Source organism: Hyperoodon ampullatus (assembly GCF_949752795.1).
Source record: "Hyperoodon ampullatus genome assembly, chromosome: 5".
In the NCBI taxonomy this organism is placed as follows: Eukaryota; Metazoa; Chordata; class Mammalia; order Artiodactyla; family Ziphiidae; genus Hyperoodon; species Hyperoodon ampullatus.
Window position 1 is genome coordinate 126,540,635 of NC_136918.1, and position 6,583 is coordinate 126,547,217.

The following is a 6,583-nucleotide window of genomic DNA, read 5'->3' on the forward strand; positions in this document are numbered from 1 at the left end:
AGTTTCTTACAAACTAAACATATTCTTACCATATAATTTAGCAATCATAATTTTGTATTTGTGCAAATGAGTTGAAACATATCTACACAAAAACCTGCACATAAGTGTTTATAGCAGACTTATTCATCATCACCAAAACTCAAAAACTTCCAAGATATCCTTCAATAGATGAATGGATAAACAAACAGTGAGACCTTCATAAAATGTATTATTAATCAGAAATAAAAAGAAATGAGCTATCAAGTCACAAAAATATATGGTGGAAATTTAAAAGCATATTGTTAAATGAAAGAAGCAAATCTGAAAAGGCTACATAACATATGATTCCAAAAATGTGACATGCTGGAAAAAGCATGGAAAATGTAAAAACACCTGTGATTGCCAGGAATTCATCCAGAGAGATGAAGGAACAAATAGGCGGATCACAGGGGATTTTTAGGGCAGTGAAACAACTCTGTATGATACTGTAATAGTGGATACATATTATTAAATATTTATCAACACATGCAGTATGTACAACACAAAGAGTACCCTAATGTAAACTATGAACTTAATTAATGATAATGTATCAATATTGGTTCAACAATTATGAAAAAATGTATGATACAAGATGTAAAAAATATGGGGAACTGGGTATGGGTATTATTGAGGAGTTATATGGGGACTCTCTGTAATTTCTAGTCAATTTTTCTTTAACCTAAAACTGTTCTACAAAAATAATCCAAAAGTTTTTAAAAAACAACCTATGAAATTTGCATGTTTATGGATTATCTCAATAGACATTTTATTTTCTAAATTATAATGCTACAAGAGAGCAAATATAATTAACCTTACATAGAAAATCTGTGTGTGTTTTTAATAGGGATAACAGTGGTTACTGAGTTGTAAGATTGCTCTTACATATAACCCAATTAAATTATAAGAATTAGTGGTCTTTTGTTACTTTCATGTTTTTTCATTGAAAGTTTCATATACACTATTTTATACCTCTATCTCTGAGGTGTAAGAGCAGAATATAAAAGTGTAAAACTAATCACTCAATTCTGAATTTCTGTGTCATCATTATTTAATATAATATGCATCTATATCATTTATTCTTTCTCTATAAAAGTGTATTATTTCCCTTATCAAGAGTGACTTCTTTTATTATAGAAAAACGATATGTGCATGATTAAACTAATGCCTTCAAACTATGCCTTTCTAAATTATTTTTAAATATTTAGTGTGAGTATGTCACTTGGCAAGGAAACAAGCATCAGTGACACCTCCTTGGAGTCATGAAATTCAGAGTAAATGAACTTATTTACATGGACAGTTTATTTAGCCCTTTTCATCTCAACCAGACTTTTTACTTAAGTTTTTATTTTTTTTGTTAAAAATTGCCTGTTATTTTGCCAATTAAAGTGTCACAATTGCATTGTTCTCTAATATAAAATAGAAATTAGTAATATAAACAAGATATATATATATATATATATACACATATTTGCAGTCAAAATTCACATGTAACTTTACAGTTGGCTCTCTGTATCCATGGTCCTGCATCCAAGGATTCAACCAAATGTAAATCATGTAGTACTATAGCACATATTTATTGAAAAAAAAATGTATATAAATGGACACACACTGTTCAAAACCATGATGTTCAGGGGTCAACTGTATATTGATAGATATAGATAGATAGATAGATAGATAGATAGATAGATAAAATTGGATTCCAGACCAGATTTTGAATATATTAGCATCACTACTTATAAGAAGTATGTTAGAACTCATAATTTTAAAATAATCCAGTTATCAAATGAGCACACACACACTCAAACACACACACACACACAATACATAAGCACACAGAAACCCAAGACAATTATAAGAAACAAGACAATACTGAGTTCAGTTTGTAGTGTGTACTCAACAAAAGAGAACTGAAACAAAGCAAAGGAGAACAAAAAAGAATAAACAAGGCAAAACTCAATTTAACTTTTTTATAATCTATTAAACTCCTCTAAGTCAGTAACAAGGTAAAAATAAGATCATAATCGAGAGGGCAAAAATAGCCAACCTTCTCTCCACACACATTTTTTGCAATATGACTTTGAAGATAATTCCATTAAGAGATAATCTTCATTTCCTCACCAACAGAAACTCGGTTGGCCTTGATACTTGCTTAACTAGTATTACATCTGACAGTGATAGTGTGACAGTTTTGACCATGGACCTCAACAAGTCTTTCTTCTGCTTCTCCTTTAAAACTCTGTTGTTGCCATGTGAACAAGCCTGGCCTTTGTTATCTGAAAAAGTGAGATTGTCCAGCAGGCAGCCAGGATATGCTCAGAAACAAAGCCAACTTGGTGCCCTTCAGCTTAATGCAAACACATAAGAGAGTTCTGCTGAGATCAGCCATACTAGTCACCAGAGTCCAGTCTAAATTGTGAGCTAAAACGATGTTTGTTGTTTTAAGCTTTCATTATTAGAGTAGTTTGTTATGCATCAATAACTGATACAGTAAAAATATGAACAAAAAATACTGCAGTCTAAAGTATTAACACATTATTATATTTTGAGGTAGTACAAATTACCTAAAATTCACCTAAAGAGAAGATCCATTCACTATATTGGTAGATAGATAGATGGATGAATGCATGGACACCAAAATGCGTCCACAGATGGTAGGTAGACAGATGGATTAGATACATAGGCAGGCAGGCAGAGATGAATAGATAAATAGACCATTTTGTAACTATATCTTACATATAAAATACATACCTACATACATACATACTTGAAAAATAAATACAGAAGGTTATTAATGGCTAAAGCATATTAGATTTATTTTAGACACTCTAAATCATTTTCTAATGAAAGTACAAAAAACTTAATTACATTTTTTCAGTTCTGGGAACTTCCAGGATAGAAGTTCACTGTCTCCTTTTTCTTACATTTTTCATAGTTTTTTATTTTTTTTCAGGAATCAAAATGGTTTTATTAAATTTACCTTTAAGTTTTCTTTTGTTTTGATACTATATTTTAATGTTCACTAGATTATTCTTGTTTTCTGTTGCCTTTTGAGAGATGTCACTCCTTTTGAATACCTTTGAAGATATCTGTATGTCCATTTTTCCTCCACTCATCTTATCTGTTTTCTCTAAGACCAACTTATTTTTTTTGTGTATATTGCCCCTTCACATTCCCTATAGGTCAGGTAATTGATGACTGAATGTAATTAAACTTTATTGAATGATATGATATTCCTTATACATATGTAACCATACATATATATACACACATACCTACATATACATGTAAATATGTTTAGAGCAAATATGTTTATTAAAATGGTATAATATAAATGTGTGTAAGTTAATCTGTAATATAAGCAGTGGTCCTCAAATTTTTGGTACCAGGGACTGGTTTCGTGGAAGACAATTTTTCCACATATGGTGTGGAGGATGTGGAAATGGTTCATGTGGTACTGAAAGTGATGGAGAGTGGCAGATGAAGCTTTGCTCATTCACCCGCTGCTCACCTTCTGCTGTGAGGCCTGGTTCCTAACAGGCCACGGGCAGGTACTAGTCCATGGCACGAGGGTTGCAGACCCCTGATATAAGGACAAATTTCAATATTTGGAATACTATAATTCACACATGCACATGCATTAATTGTGTTTATTTTCTTTAAGAAATCTCACATTTGGAATCCACATTCAGAGGTGGCTACCAAAACCTTAGTAAGTCCTTGTGGAAATATGCACCAGAAATTTCAACATGGAAGCAACCTAATTGTCCATCAACAGATGAATGGATAAAGAAGATGTGGCACATATATACAATGGAATATTACTCAGCCATAAAAAGAAATGAAATTGAGTTATTTGTAGTGAGGTGGATGGACCTAGAGTGTGTCATACAGAGTAAAGTAAGTCATAAAGAGAAAAACAAATACCGTATGCTAACAAACACATATATATATGGAACTTAAAAAAAAAAAAAAGGTCATGAAGAACCTAGGTGCAAGATGGGAATAAAGACACAGACTTACTAGAGAATGGACTTGAGGATACGGGGAGGGGGAAGGGTAAGCTGGGACAAAGTGATAGAGTGGCATGGACACTACCAAACGTAAAATAGATAGCTAGTGGGAAGCAGCCGCATGGCACAGGGAGATCAGCTAGATGCTTTGTGACCACCTAGTGGTGTGGGATAGGGAAGGTGGGAGGGAGGGAGACGCAAGAGGGAAGAAACATGGAGACATATGTATATGTATAACTGATTCACTTTGTTATAAAGCAGAAACTAACACACCATTGTAAAGCAATTCTACTCCAATAAAGATCTATTAAAAAAAATAAAAAGATAATGGAGAGGGAAAAACGGACCATTTGTTTCGAAAACAGAAAAATACTGAAATTCTAAAAGTAAAAATATAAAATGTAAAATTATTAGAGCAGAATGTAGTGACATTTTCTTTAAATTAGAAACATTAAGCCACTAATTGAGAACTGTTTTTAAAATATCTCACAATATGTAGATAAACAGTTCACCCAAAATAAAATTGCACTTTATCTAGAAAATGCCAACATTGAAAACATTTAAGAAATACAGGAAAACAACCAAAGCACTGTTTGCACCAGAATATTGAGTCTACTATAATTTATTAACAAATAAGTGTTGATTTTAAATATGTTTATATTAACCTTGAAATGCACACAGTTAGAAAAACACTAAAACAATTCCAAGAAAAGAAGAAGACAAAGATTAACAAAGAAAAAAAGCAAACATTAATTCTTTAGGAAATGCAAAAAATTAAGAGCTATTTTAAGTATCACATAAATATGTAACGAATGGAATTAAGGAAATATAAAGTAGTCACATATAAGGTGATAAATTATCGAAGAAAAAATATGGAAAGATTTTGCTGAAATCTATGAATATAAACTATAGTAATGGATGAAAATTATATTTTTAAGAAAAACATAATTTAACAAAAATAGGCTTCATAAGAGCTGACTAATTAGAATAGAAAATAAGAGTTAAAATCCCTTGAAATGCCTCAGGTGAATATGGCATCAGCAAGGAATTCTTCAAAATTCTTAGGAACTGTTAAGTCAGGTGCTATTTAAAGTAATCCAAGTATGGTGAAGGGGGAATGCTTGCATCTTGGCTTTCAGTCCTAAGAAAAAGAAGATGACATTGGAGACTTAAATAAATCTTTACAAAATGGCTTAAAAATAATAATAATTATTAATTGCTGAAATTATTAGTGTTTAATATATGTTCACTAAAAAGAACTTTCTTGTTCCATAGTCATTGCATAAACAGGTAACACCTTATATGACCACCTTGTATGAACAGGGAATAAATATCTGAAAAACTCTGCATATTAAAAACTTACAAAAGCACATTCAAGGTTGACTATCCCACTTAATTCAATTAATGGAGTATTTAGCTGCAAGCTCTGAAAAAATGTTTGACTGATCCTGTCAATATAAGAGTGTGTTTCCACCTCAGAGAGAATTAAAGAAAATTGTCATTTAATTATATGCCTTACCACAGAGGAAAAGTATAAGAGTTATGTTTATTAAAAATGGGACAATTTTAATATTATTTTGTGAGGGGAAAAATTTCTGAGTAAAATTGCATTAAACATTTGTTGAGAACTGCTAATGGGCCATTTGTTGAGCACTGACTACAGGGAAGTATTGTGCTATAGAAAAAAAAAAAAGAAAAAGATTAACTCTATTGCCCTACATTATAGGGGAAAAAAGATGTCAATGAGACATTAAAAATATGTAATCTCCACAAGTCATATAAAGTTACTTCTAAGATGATCATAAAAATCAAACATGAAAGAACAAATAGAAAGCAACACAGATTGTTCAGATCTTTGAAAATATGTCTCTGGAAGAATGAGGAAAGTGCATGATCTAATTCAGGACCCCTTGGCCTACATTAGAGCCTGAGACAAATCACATCATCACAGATATGATGACCCCCATTAAATCATGAACATGTGCCTTCTGTGAGCTGCTTAGCAGGGGTGAGACTGCTGGCAGGGTACCCATTTGTTATGGAATGTTCTATTTTTTTTCTTATTTTACAATACAAAACATACTAAGGAGATTGCATATTAAGCCCTTACCACATATTATTTTTATTATATACTTATATCAAAATTTGTGTTTGTTAGGCGGGAACAAGATACCAGATATATCCCTCATTAGATCAGAATGAAGAAGACTGCAGAGATAGGAAGAGTGGGGGAGATAGGAGTGGATACCAGCAGAAAGAACTGAGATTTTGGTAGAAGAGGCCGAGATCGTTAGAATTCAAGAATATCAGATATAAATTATAACCATAATAACAAACCAATCTCAAGCATTTATTGTGTTCCTGACTGCAACATATGCTTCACGTATAATATCTGCTTTATTTTCTAAATAATCCTTTAAAGTAAGTATTAGTTTTAGTGTTGTCATGTTACACATGAGGAAACAAAATCTTGAGGAATTTAATTAACTTGCCCAAGTTTACATAACAAGTAGATGGTGGGGCTGAGATTCAGTCCAGGTATTCTAAATCTATTC